Source organism: Zonotrichia leucophrys, chromosome 13, assembly GCF_028769735.1.
Source record: "Zonotrichia leucophrys gambelii isolate GWCS_2022_RI chromosome 13, RI_Zleu_2.0, whole genome shotgun sequence".
Taxonomy (NCBI): domain Eukaryota; kingdom Metazoa; phylum Chordata; class Aves; order Passeriformes; family Passerellidae; genus Zonotrichia; species Zonotrichia leucophrys.
Window position 1 is genome coordinate 17,264,909 of NC_088183.1, and position 14,550 is coordinate 17,279,458.

Genomic DNA, 14,550 nt, shown 5'->3' on the forward strand with positions numbered 1-14,550 from the left:
AATGTCACCCAGCAGGGACATTGGGCTGTCACCCAGCAGGGCCATCAGGCTGTCACCCAGCAGGGCCATTGGGATGCCACCCAGCAGGGCCATCAGGATGTCACCCAGCAGGGACATCAGGCTGGCACCCATCAGGGCCATTGGGATGTCACCCAGGAGGGTCATCATGGTGTCACCCAGCAGGGCCATTGGGATGTCACCCAGCAGGACCATCAGGGCATCACCCAGCAAGGCCATTGGGATGCCACCCAGCAGGGTCATTGGGATGTCACCCAGCATGGGCAGTGGGATGTCACCCAGCAGGGCCAACAGGCTGTCACCCAGTAGGGCCATTGGGATGTCACCCAGCAGGGCAGCCTCATGCGGGGCTGTGCCCCTGGCAGGCAGCTCCATCCCCACAGCCTCACCAGAGCCAGCTCCTGCTGAGGGAAGGGAGAGACCTGGGAGCAGCAGCTCAGACACAGCCCCTGAGCTGTCCCTCAGCCCTGCAGCCACTTGCTAATGACACCCAGAGGCTTTGGCTTCTCCTGCAGGAGAAAAACCCGTGTGAGGCCTTCGGGTCTGAGTTACAGAGGGGTAATGTGATGACTGGCTCTCACAATTAAGGGATGAATACTGTGTATATGTTACAAGAAGGTTTGTTGCTGTAGGGTTGTTGTGTTACTGCAGTTTGTTGTTTGGACACGCTCTGTTGCTGCCAGCCCACAGCCCCACACGGTGTGAGGGCCGGGCCGGGTACCTGCGGGCCCTGCCGGGGCCACTCGGGAACGGGCTCCTTGCCGGGGGCGGGGCACAACACCTGACCGCCAATCAAACTGCAAGGAAGTGATCTCCACCAATGGGCAGCGAAGAAGAGTTGACTGACAGGCGTTGGGAGGGGCCAGGGTTGGCTGCACCACCAGGAGTATAAAAGGCGGAGCGGCCATTTTGTGGAGGAGTTTGGGGTAGTTGGTCATGCTGCCGGTGCTGCTCATTTTCCTCATTCAGTCCTTTGTTGTATTTGTTAAGGGTTAATAAACCTTTCAAACTTTTCAAGTGAGCAGTGGTTTCTCACAGTCTATAATTGGCTGCAGCACTGTTTGAATGTGTTAAAAGCTGCCTCTATGCCTGCTCTGGCTGTTGTGCCCACCCTGGTCTGCCTTTGGCATTGCAGGGAGCTGCCTTAGGGAAGGGACATTCCAGCAATCCCGGCCCAGGGAGCTGCAGGAGCTGCTGGATTTCAAGATGTGGAGGTCTTGGACATGTCCTCCTTCAGCAATGAAGGGGTTGGCTGGAGCCAGATGTGTTTGTGCTGTGGTTTGTCAAGCCAGAAGGCTCAGTGGGAAGTGAGCAGCTGAGGCTGGAGGCAGTCAGGATGTTTCTCTTGCTGCTGTTCAGGGGGGACACAATTCATTCTTTATTTTCTGCAGTAAAAACCTGTACTGAGGCTCTTCAAAATATATGTTGGTGCTATTGAAGAGGAGGGAGTTGGGAATGTGAATGATTTTGTTTTCCTCCCTCATTGTGTTATTGCCAAGGTAGCAGAGAAGGAGAATTTCTACTGTCTGAGCACAAATCAGGAATTCTCCTCCTCCAAATGTCACCCTTTTGTTCACACCTGTCTCATGAGGCTGATTCCAAAATGAAATTATTGTATCTGTACATATTAAATAAATCACAGGCTCTACCTGGGCCACGTGCGTTGGCAACAGCTGATCCAGCAGGAGCTGCTGGCCTCTCTCTCCTGGCTCTGTGTTCAGACAGCCAGCACAAAGCAAAGTGTATTTGCACAGAGCAGCTGATGAGGCTCCCGGCTCCAAGGTTTCCAAAGGGAAGGACAGGTACTGAAGAATAAGAAGAGGAAGGGCAGGTATGGATCAGAGGAGTGTTTTTTATTGTTTCCAGAACAGAAAGCTATACTCTTCCTCCAAAACCAAAGACAGTGACTGGGGAGTTTTGCATCCTCTGAGCTGCACTGGGAATGGAAAGTGCTGGTTCTTGGTGGTTGCCAAACCTCAGAGAGCAGCTGAAACCAGCACAGGTGAGAGGACAGAGGGAATGGGCACTCTGAGGAGCTGGGTCAGAGGGGTGGGTGTGGGGACACAGTGACACACCCCTGTGATGGCCTGGAGGAAGGAGCACAGAGCTTTGAGTTCCACAGCTGTGAATTTGGTGATTCTGCAAATACCAGAACGGGGAGGACAGGAGGGCCAGCAGGGAGGGAGAGATTTGTGCAGCAGAGGCACGGGATCCTTCCAAAGCCACTTTGGGAAGCAGGAACAGGGAGATGTCTGGGGCTCGTGCTGGGGTGCTGCAGGGTATGTGGGACAGGGGATGAGCCCACTCTGAGGCTCCAGGCCAGAGCAGAGTGCTGGGCTGTGCTGGAAAATCCCTCCATGGGCCGGGGAAAGTAGGTCCAGCCCAGGCCAGCAAGGAGCAGAGGGAGACTTGTGCCAATGCACAACCCCTCAACAGAGGGGTCCCCAGGGCTTTCTCCCGCCTGTGAGGTTGGACCCTGCCAGCCTTCCCACCATGGCACAGCTTGGTGACCTTCAAGCCAGCCTGTCCCCTCAGCAGGGCTGGGACCCACCTTCAGAGGCTTCTCAAAACGCCTGGCTTTGTACCTCAGCCGCTTCAGATCAGGGTAAAAATCTGCAGAGTGCAACACTTGGAAATTTTCATTTGTACTGTGCTAATTGCCCTCATTATTATGGTTCCTGGAGGCACCTCAGATCCTTGTTAAGGCAGCTGCAGTCGTGGAGGGGCGAGATGTGGTTTGTGCTCCCTCTGCTCTCCTGCATCCTCTCTGAGTGACAGGGCTCTGCCACTTGCCCTGTAGGAAGGTCTGGTGAGCTGCTGGCACACACAGGCAGCCTCCCAGCTGCCTTCTTGCTGCCTTGCTGCCTCAGGTTACTTTCCAGTTTATGTTGTGATGCTCTCCAGGCTGATGCTTGTTGCCAGCCCAACTGGGACCATGGGGGTGAAACCAGGGAAGCTTGGAAGGATGCTGGGGGGTGACCAGCTCTGTGCTGCATGCCCACCCCAAGTCCTCATGCTCCTGCTGTGGTTCTTCTGAGATGATTACTTAGCCAAGCATTTGACTGATCCTTCACTGCACCACTGGAGCAATTAAATACCTGAGTCAAACACCTCCACTGCTCCCACCCTTGCAGTGGGTTTATTTCTGCCTTCTGCCCCTTCCCACTGCTCCTGTCCTTTGCACCCCTCTCCCCCCTGCCAGCCCTCAGTGAGTCTGGAGGATATCCCTGGATCCCAAGGCTGCTCTCCCCTCCTGCACACACAGCCTGTGGGGCAGTGTGATTCAGCCTGACTCAGGGTGCTGCCTCATGTCATGCTGTGTTTGATCCATCACTGCTTTTCCCATTTCCTTCCACCCAGCGAGCAGGAAAGCAGCTGAAGTGTGGCTGTTTTGGCAGCTGCCTCAACAAGCCTTTTCACACCCGGTCACCTGAAGCCAGGCCAGCATCACTCAGGATAACTTCAATGCATGTGGGGCCAGAAAATGACATCCTTCTGAGAGAGATGCCTGCAGGACTGACAAATGCACCCCAGTGGTTGGAAGCTTTGCAGGGATGGAGTTACAGCCCCGCTGTGCTCCTTCAAATGCTCTGCTGCTGATCCCTGTGGGAGCAGGGACGGGACATCCCTGTGCATCTCTGCCTTTGCACCTGCCCAGGCTGTCCTACTGCAAGAGCAGCCTCTCCAGGGCTTCAAAGCAGCCTCGTGTCTGGCAGCACTTCATGGGGAGGAAATTCCCTGGGTTGCCAGAAGGCCAGGCCCGTGTCACCATGCCCGTGTCACCATGCCCGTGTTGCCGTGCCCGTGTCGCCGTGCCCATGCCATGCTGCAGGCAGGGGCTGCCTGGTCCTTGCTGTGGATTGTCCAAGAGGGATCACACAGCCCTGGCCTGCAGTCCCCTCCCTGCCAGATCTCCCCTATCCCCAGGAAGGCCCAAGGGCAGGGAAGTGCAGGCTCAGGAGCTGATCCTGCCCACTGCAGTGCTCTGGCTCACCCGAAGGCAGCGAGTGGCAGCTTTGGGGCTCTTGCAGGGCTGCTGGGGCTGTGAGCCCCCATCACCAAGGGCTATGGTGGGGTGCTTTGCCAGCACTGTGGGCTGTGGAGCTCAGTTTGGGAGCAGAGGGGACACAAGGCAGGCCCCTCCTGAGGGATCAGTGTGTGTGGGAAGAGGGGGCAGAGTGCAGGGGCACAGCACACTGCAAGTGGAGCAGCAGAAAGCAACGCCTGAGGGCAGCCTGAAGCCTAAAGAGAGCAAGAGAACTTGTTGCACTTGAGGAGTGCAGGCTGAAGGTGTGTGCTGGCTTTTGCTGGGGGCTCAGAGGGACCTGAAACATGGACAAGCTTCATGCACTGACACCCCAAGACACGAGACCCCAACATGCTGTGCCCAGGGCTGCTGCAGGTCACATCTCACTTAGAAGCAGTCACGGGGGAATTTGGTGACCTTCAGAGCAGAATTTCCTTTTACTCCTCTTTTTAGCTCCTTTCTAGACTGCTGAAACATTTGCCTGTTGCTCTGTGGGCTGCTGCACAAGCTGCTCCCGTCACAGCCAGGGGCTCTGAGGGCACAGCAGCCCTGCTCCCTCGGAGGGGAAGGACAGCAGAGCTCCCCGAGGTGTTTCCCGGGGTGTGTGCGCTTCCATCACTGCCGTGCCAAGAGCTGGGAGTTGCCAGTGCCGGCAGTGGAGCTGTCACTGTGCCGGCTGTGACTGAGCAGGCTGCGAGCAGCGCTAGCACGGCCGGCTGCTGCCCCTGCCTGGCGAGCGCAGAGGCTGGCACGGGCACCCTCTGACCAGACTGCAGGTGGCCCGTGCAGGACTCGGCTTTACACCAGCAGAGATGGCCGAGGGATGGGTCAGGCTGTTGTAAGCTGTGGGGAACACTCTGGTGATCCTGCAGGAGCACTAATCCTGCCCAGTCACAGCAGCTGGGACTGACTGGCCCCACATGGATCCTGACCCTGTAGGATGAGCCTGCTCAGGCAGGACCACACCTGGAGCAGAAATTGGAGTGCTGGTGTCCCCAACATCAGGACAAGGAAGCATTGCAGCAAGTCCAGAGAAGGCCACCAGGTTGCTCATGGGAGCAGCTCTCCTGTGCAGACAGGATGAGAGAGGCAGATCTGCTCAGCCTGAGGAACAGAAGGCTGTGGGGAGACCTCCCAGTGCCTTCCAATGTTTAAAAGTGACACAGTGTCCAGTCTCTGGGAGAAGCCTCTGTCAAGCTGGCTCGCTTTTCCCCCCAAACTGTGCCACCAAGCAGCCACTCCCTGCCCGGTCACCGACCAGCACGGGTCACCCCCTGTGCAGCCAGGGGCAGATCCTGGCAGCAGATGGATGGTTAGTGTTGGATGGTTAGTGGTGTCGAGGGTTTGGACAAAGGAGCCAGAGGGGTCCTTTGTGTGAGTCTCCAAGAGGGTTCATTCTGTGAATAAAGGGGGTCAGGTCAAAGAACCACCTCCGGTACTTGTGCAACAACTTATAAAGGGAGAAGGGTCTTAGGGGAGGATACATCTACCAATCAAGGGGAGTTGGGGAGGAGTACAGGGCAGGGATACACAATCTCACAACCAATGAGGGGTATGAGGGGAGGAGAGCATGGGAACTTAGGGATCACATAAATGACACAGAGGGTTCTGGAAGGAAAGGCCGGGTTTACATTAACGGACTGGGGAGAGGGGCAGAGTTACAATGAAGGATCAGGAACAAGGGGTAGGTACTTGACCTGACAGACAGGGAAAGGGGAGAAAACAACAATGGATTAAACTGACTGCAAGGAGGTAGGTAGGATCGAACCAAATAAACTGAATAAAACACAACAACAACTGAACTAAGTGTTACAACTAAAATGCACCATCACATCTCCCCTTTTTTTTGTTTAGTTTTTTGAGAGGGGGGAGAGTGGGGAAGTGATAGATTTCAGACTAGTGTCTCTTCCCACTGCAGTTGTGTTTGGGAGGACCTCTGGTGAACTGTTTTCTTTAAAGGAACTCTTTTAGTGATGCTTATAACGGTAGAAAGAAGAACTAAAACAACCCATAAAATGTCTCAGGCCCCAGTTCTTGATCATGTCCTCACTTGTGTGGACATGTTCAAGAGGAGGAACCAGTCCTCACTTTCTTCTTTGATTGAATGAGCAATATCCTTCATCTTGCTGATGGAGGTGTGGATATTTTGGCTCCTGTCCAATAGATTGAAACAGCAGAATCCTTTAAATTTCTCACAGCCGTGCCCATGCACCAAGAGGAGGAAGTCTCTGGCTGCCTGATTTTGCAGAGTGGCCTGCCTGGTCGCTTCCTCATCTTCAAGGAGCTCGCTAAGAGCAGCTGATGTTCACCACCTAGCACTCTAGGTGGCCCAATTCACTTAGGGCTTTCGCTGCTGCCACCCACAGTAAAAAAGCAGAGACAGCAGCTCTTTTTGGAAGACACCAATGTACAATTTCAGAGTCACAGTGTTCATCAAAGTCTTTGATACTACATTTTTGGATGGCTGAATTGCTAGATTTGGACTGCCAATTCAAAATTTGGGTTCAGTTTGGCAAAACAGACACAGCTGTCCAATGGTACACGGGCCTCCTAAAAGACAAGCCCAAGCCCTTTCCCCACAAATCCAAAAGGTACTCTTTGGCAGCTTGAGTGGTTGTTGGTTCTTGCTTGATGTGATGTTTAAGTGGGTGATGGTTTTACACCATTCGGCTGCCTGAAATCCTTTTTTGGGGACTTTGACAGAAATATAAGATTCAGGGTAGTAGAGAGGCTTAAAAATAAACGGAATGCAAAAGGGTGCAATGGACAAACCAAGGAGTTCAAACTCAATGGGGTCTTTTTCTAACTCAGGCAACTCAGAGGTCCATTTACACCATAAAAGTAAGGGGTTTGTAATGGGAACATAACATTTGAAAATGAGGGGAGAGTTTTTATTAACTTCTGAAGTGATGAATTTGAGATGGACTGGGTATTATTGATCTAAAGAAGAGGGAATTCCCACCAGGCAGGTTGACATCAGGTCATCTGCAGCAGCCACAGACAAGCATAGATGGTCTTGTTGAAGTGCATGGGCAGGGTGACCCACACATTTTGCTTTGGCTGCGGGATGATTGAGGCCTCAGGGAACTGGCTTATCAGCACCAGGAGCCACTGGTTCTCTGGTATCTCCACATCCTGGTGACTGGAACGGATGTCTCTTAAAGAAAGAGAAACAACATATGAGAAAACTTAACATAAATCTTCAAAAAATAATTCTGACATAAGGAAAACACAAAATTCATGGTTCCTCCTTTTTCTTCTGTCTTTTCCTGTTGGATGCGGGGGGGGTCATTTTGCAGGGGTGGGGTGGCTGTGTTTTTGTCTCTGCCCCTTGGTGGAATATGGGGCTTGACCCACTTGCGTGGGATCCATGCAAACGTATCCTGGTACCCCCAGGTCACCAGCTCGAAAGGCCCCTGAGTTTGACATGTCTCTGGGTCCCTCACCAGGACTGGCAGATGCCCTTTAAACTCTTAACATCTTGTTCTGATGGAAGTGCCTCAATACTGGCACGTTCAGGTTCTCAAAAGAGTAGTTCAGAAAGTTGATGGTGAACAGCGCTTTTGAGAGCCTGACATGTGGGGAAATGCTCTTAATGTCATCCCTTTGGTATTCCAATGTCTTCTTCAGGGTCTGATGTGTTCTTTCTATTATTGCTTGGCCAGTGGGGGAATATGGAATCCCCATCTGATGTTCAACCTCCCATTCCTGCAGGCAATTACTGAATGCCTTGGAGGTATCGGCTGGCCCATTGTTGGTCTTTATCACCTTAGGGATCCCCAGGGTGGAGAAGGCTTGCACCAGGGGTTTTTGCTTATCACTGGCCTTCTCCCCCGTGTGGGAAGAGGCAGAGACTGCACTGGAGAAGGTATCCACCAACACGTGCACATATTTGAGCCATCCAAATTGGGCAATGTGGGTGATACCTGTCTGCCAGACCTCACAGCTTTGGAGTCCTCTGGAGTTCACCCCTGCCCCCATGGATGGCAGTGAGGACTCCTGGCAGTTTTGGCATGTGGCCATGATTGCTCTGGCCTGGTCACACCTAAGATGGAACTGGCAGACCAGACCAGGCATGCTCTGGTGGAATTGCTGATGGCTAAGTCTGGCCTGATGGGAGGTGTTTCCTTGGCCAGCCAGCTGCAGCAGAGCAGCCAGGGCATCAGCTCTCCAATTCCCTTCTGCGATGAGTCCAGGCAGGTCTGTGTGCAATATGATGTGCATTACATCGAATGGTTGCTCTCAGTGGGAAACCAGATGTACGAGTTTTGAGAGCAACCTGTAAATCACTGGGTTAGAGAACTCTTTCAGTACTGCATGTTCTGCCCTAGATACTACCCCTGCCACATCAGCTGAATCAGTGACAATGCTGATTGGTTCTGAAAATCTTTCAAAGACCCGGACGACTGCATCCAACTCAGCTACTTGAGGGGAGCCCTCAATGATCTTAACATTGGCTTCCCACTGCTGAGTTTGGGGGTCTTTCCAAGCCATTACTGACTTATGAGAACTTCCGGATGCACTGGTGAAAACTGTCAGGGCCTTGAGAGGCTTAGGACTTTGTTTGTCTTTTGGGACCAGATTAAATTAGATATTAAATAATATGTGGCCCACATGGTGGTTTGACAATTTTCTGGGGTAACTATCTAGAGTGAATTGTAGATTTTCATTTTCTCTTTAATAGTTGTTCCAGGGTCTCATTGGTTAACTTCCCAGTGGACAGCTTGATGGGTACATGAATGCACGCAAAATCGCACCCTGCCAACAATCGCGTGCATACTCTGGCCTTGCTGATTAGCTGGGCCATCAGCTCCTATGGCCATATGATACTCTTGGACAGTTGGTGGCTAAGGAACACCCACTCTATGATTAAGAAGGGGTCCCTCTGATCTTTGTCCCACTGAAATATCAACCCATACAGGTGTGGCAGTTTCCCCAAGATGATGAAGTTAAATGGAAGCTCTGGCTGGCAGATGGCCCTCTGGTGGGCCTGATGGTTCGACCTTGTCTAATGCAGCCTTTGCTTCCTAGGTCAAAGCCCTTGGGGCATCTATCTCCTCCCTCCCTTTTAATAAGTTGAAAAGAGGAGATAAATACCCCATGGTGAGCCCCAGCCAGGGCCTGACCCAGTTCAAGGACCCACACAATTGCTGGATATCCCTTAAGGTTTTGGGCTTACCATTGATCACCAACCTCTGAGGTGTTATTGTCCCATTGGTGATCTCAAGGCCTAGATACCTCCAAGGCATCAGCCTCTGCACCTTTTCTTGCTGCAGCTCAAATCCTGCCACCAACAAAACAATAATGGCATCATCAAGAACCCTGGTAAACACATTGTCATTGGGGGCACACACCAGTACATCATCCATATAGTGACAGATGATGCTCTCCCCCACTCTGGCATGCATTGGGGACAGGATTTTGGTGACATACCATTGGCAGATGGTGGAGGAGTTCTTCATTCCTTGTGTAAGAACATGCCAGTGGTAGTGCTTCATGGGAGCTTCTTGGTTGATGGAGGGCACCCAGAATGTAAAACGTGGGGCATTGGCCAGGTGTAAGGGAATTTGAAAAAAGCAGTCCTTAATATCAGTTACAGTCAGTTGCCAAATTTGGGGGACCATTGAAGGGGATGGCATCCCTGGTTGGAGAGACCCCATTTCCTTGATGACTTCATTTATTTTTCTCAGATCGTAGAGGAGACACCAATTGTCCTTCCCTGGCTTCTTGATGACAAACACTGGGGAATTATGAGGGCTATTAGTCTCAATGATGTCACCTTTGGCCAATTGTTCCTCCACTAGCTGAGTGAGTGCACTTGATTTTTGTTTACTTAGCATCCACTGATCTACCCAGACAGGTGTTTCTGTGAGCCAATTTAATTTCTGGGTAGAGTGCTCTTCTTCAGTGACTGCACCTAAAAAAGCTGGGGAGTCTTTGGGATTTCAAGCCTGACTCCCCACTGGGACATGGCATCTCTCCTCTAAAGGGTGAACTTCGAATTCAAAACAAATGGGTGTACAGCAGCCAATTGCCCATGGGGTCCCTCAATTTGTACAATGTTCTTTGATTGTTTTGCCAATTGGATCCCCCCTACACCTTGTACTTTACTCACCACATCTTGCAGCTCCCCGTGTGACGGCCATTTGTGCGGAGGAATGACCATCACATCCCCCCCACCTGTGTCCATCATCCCTTGCAGCTGGATTGAGTGCCCCCCTTTCTTAAGGCCGCACTAAATGAGGGGCTTGTCCTCTCCTACCACCTCAGTGTAATAAACTGAAATATCCAGGTCACTGAACAGCTGTTGTGGCAGTGGAATGGCCTGAGCGATGACCTGACCTTTCAGCAGGAAGAGGGGGGACTGCTGGTTGCTTTGCTTTGCAGTGACTCACTTCCCTTCTTGTATTGACTTGCATGTTTCTCTTTGTAGAGCCTGATTGATAAGTGAGTGGGGCGATGCTCTATTCTTTGGGATCTCAGGGGTTTAGATCTGTAATGAGAAATACCAGAAATTTTACAATGGTTTCTAATAAATATTTAAATAACAATTTATAAATAACACCACAACTCACAAATAACTTTTAACTTTGATACTTAATAAAAAATTCTACCTCTTTTTACTCTACTTCTCCTGGAGCTTCTTTTTCAGGGTTAGTTTTGTGTCTGTTGCATTGATCACTGCCCATTCGGTAGGGGACCTTTAACTCTGGTGATGTGAGGACCTGGAAGGGACACTCCCACTTTAGGGTAAATGGTTGTTCTTTCCATACCTTTTTAAAATCCAATCCCCTGGCTGGAACAAATGAATTTTAAAGTCAATTGGTGTGCTTTGGGGAAGGTATATGTTCTTCCTTAATTCTTCCAGGGTGTTTGTAATAATCTGTATATACTTCCTTGTACCCTGTTCTCCTTCCTCATAAATCCCTACACAATCTGAGGTGGTTAGAAATGGTAATCCAAACATTGTTTTGTAAGGGGAAACACCTATGTCAGTTCTTGGTTTTGTTCTTATCCTCATTAATGCTAATGGGAGACACTTTAACCAGTTCATCTTAGTTTTTTCTAGTAATTTTGTGAGTGTTTCTTTTGAAGTTTGGTTCATTCTTTCTACTCTCCCAGAACTTTGGGGTCTCCACGGGGTGTGGAGTTTCCACTTGATTTCCAATGTTTTAGCCACCTAGTGTAGAACTTTGGCTGTGAAGTGTGGCCTCCTATCCGAATCACTAGTATTCACAATTCCATATCTCAGTATTATTTACTCAAGTAGAGTCTTACTAACTACTTCTCCCGTAGCCCTTGTAGTTGGCAATGCTTCAACCCAATGGGTTAAATGATCTATTACCACTAGTAAATACTTAAACTTTTGGACTGGGAAGTTCAGTAAAATCTACCTCAACATTTTGGAAGGGCCTCCAAGCTAGCTCCCTTCCACCCAGCAGTGTTTTTCTCATCACTTTTTCATTTACCCTCTGACAAATCACACATTCTCTCGTTACCATTTTAGCAATTTCCAATATTCCAATACATGCATACATATGTTCACATGAAATGGTCGCAAAGTGCTGTGGCAGCAGAGGGTGGTAAGGGCACTGTGACCTTCCTGAAGAAATGTTCTGAGAAGGATGGCTCAGGAGCACAGGCACATCCTTCTCCCAGCCCAGCGAGTGATGTTCAGTTTGGCTTCAGCTCTCAGGCAACACGGAGAGAAGAGACTTGAGCTCTGTATGGCTTTCCACAGAGTAACAGCCTTTATTAAGAGCAGGACCCTCTGCAAAGGGAGCCAGGAACAGAAACTCCCTTCCCAGGAACAGGGGAAAACCAGGGGTTTATATAGGGAAGACAAGGGCTGGGGTTAAACTGGCAACAAATGGGATACAGGCTCAAGGGTGGAGCATGGGAAAAGGGACCGATGGGTAACAAACAATCAGCATAGAACTGCAAAGGCCTCTGGGAATGAAATTTGTTTACCCTAAAAAGTTTGTGGCCTTGGCTGGCTCTTCAGCCCCCACAGCAAAGGGCCTGTGTTCCCCAATGTGTCAAAGCACGTAAGTTTTCTAAAATTTTTCTGGTTAAAGCTTTATTTAACACTTGTCTTCCATCTGGCATTGTCCTCTTCCCTTTCCATCTTTGGTTCCTCCATGGTTTTGTAACTATTTCTGTTCCTGTTCACTAAAGGTTGGGATCTCCTCGTTATCTTTGTCCCCCAAAACCACTAACTGTAGGATCTGCTCATTCTTTTCTCAGGCAGCTTCTTTAGCTATCTGATCTGCTAAGTTGTTTCCCTGTGCTCCATAGAGGTCCCTCTCTGATGTCCCTTTATGTGTGCTATTGCACTCTCTAAAGGGTCTTTCAAAGCCTCTAATATTTCTTTTATTAATTTCTCATGGATCAATGCTTTGCCTTTTGATTTTATGAAACCTCTTTCTTTCCAGATTTTACTAAATGTATGTACTAACCCATAGGCATATTTTGAGTTCGTGTAAATAGTTCCTTTCTTATATTCTAGCCACTGCAGTTCTTTTAATAAAGCATAAATCTCACAGCACTGTGCAGACCATTTTGTCAGGAATTTCCCTTTATCTATAATCTCCATGTTCTTGCCATCTATTACTGCATACCCTGACATTCTCTTTTCCCAAATCACTGTGGAAGAACCATCAACTATGGGGAAACAACATTTCCCCTTCTGGTAATGGCTGTTCTTGTAAATCCTCTCTCACTTTGGTCTGCAAATTGATCATCTCTATGCAACAATGTTCCAGATTCTCATGGGGTTCTACATATAAGAATTGTGCTAGATTCTGAATTTTTGTTGTGGCTAGTTCTAAGTTTTCAATATTAGTTAATATCAATTCATATTTCAATAACCTGACTCTGTAATCCAATGACTGGCCATTTTGCTCAGTATGGTTTTCAAATCATGAGGAGTATCCACCTTAATTTTGCTTCCAAATGCTAATTTGTAACTCTCTTCCACTAAGGCCACAGCTGCAGCCACTGATTGGAAACACATTGGCCAACCCCTAACTACTGAGTCTAATAATTTTGACACATATGCAACTGGTTTTCTATACCCACAACACTTTTGCACCAGTACTCCCTATGCAATTCCTTCCTCCACATTTATAAACAACTTGAAAGGTTTATCTAAGTCAGGTAAACTTAAAACTGGGGCTGTTACTAATTTTTCCTTTAACTCTTTCAATTTCTGTCCATCTTCTTCATTACAATTAAAAGGTTCTTGTTCTACTAATTTGTCAGAGAGGAATTTAACTAATTTGGTCTGTCCATCTATCCATAACTTACAATACCCAACCAGCCCTAGCAATCTCTATACATCTCTTTTTTGTTTTGGTGCCAGTAGTGAGAGGATCCCTCGGATTTGTTCTGCTTCTAGTTTCTTGTACCCTTTCCCAATCAGATGGCCTAAATATTTTACTTCTGGTTCTACAAATTGGAGTTTCTTCTTTGACACCTTTAAACCCTTCTCCCCCAGGAAGTTTAATAGTTTTCCTGTTGTTTTCTGAGCTTGTCCCTTCTGTTCTCCTGACACTAATAAATCATCAATATACTGTAGGATCTGGGTATCTCCTACTGGTTGGAACTGTCTTAATAGTTCTTCTAGAGCTTGCCCAAATAAATTTGGGGATTCTGTGAACACTTGGGGTAACTGGGTCCATTGGAGCTGTTGTTTTCTCCTTGTTTCTTCATCCTGCCACTCAAAGGCAAACAAACTCCTAGTCTCCTTAGCTAGGGGGCAAGCCCAGAAAGCATCTTCTAGGTATACAACACTGAACCATGCATGTTTTGATGTTATCTTACTTGTATGGATTAGATACTACTGGGTATCGTGAGATGGTCTGTTTATTAACTTCTCTCAGGTCCTGAACTAGTTGGTAAGCACCATCTGATTTCTTTACTGGTAATATTGGGGTGTTATGGGAAGACACGCACAATTCCAGTATCCCATCTTTCATCAACTCTTTTATCACTGGAGCCAATCCCTGCTTCCCCTCTGCCAAAATGGGATACTGTTTTACCTGGATAGGTGAAATTCCTGGTTTCATTTTCACCTCTATGGCAGGTATGACCTCCTTCTTCCTTTAGTAGGCTATGGCCTCCCTCTTCTGCCCAGACTTTGCAATCAATCTCACTTTCATCTTCCAACTTGAGCATCATCATCTTCACTACCATCTGTCCTTCTTTAGGGATTACTCCTACCCTCAGGCCTAATAAATTACATTCTAATTCGAATTTCCCTTAACAGCAACTTGCTCTATAGCCGGCACTTCATCGGGTATTGCAAGGGTGACCCCCTGAAACTGCAGCTTCTTCCTTTGGTCTCACCACAATTGTACAATCACAAGAATGAATTACACCTTCACTCAGGGGAGTCTCTTGATTTATAATCTCCTGCTCATTCTCTTTACTAGTCAGTGACACTCCTGAGGAAATATGGAGTGTTAGGGAGATATTTGGGGGAGGGGGGAAATGAAGTATAA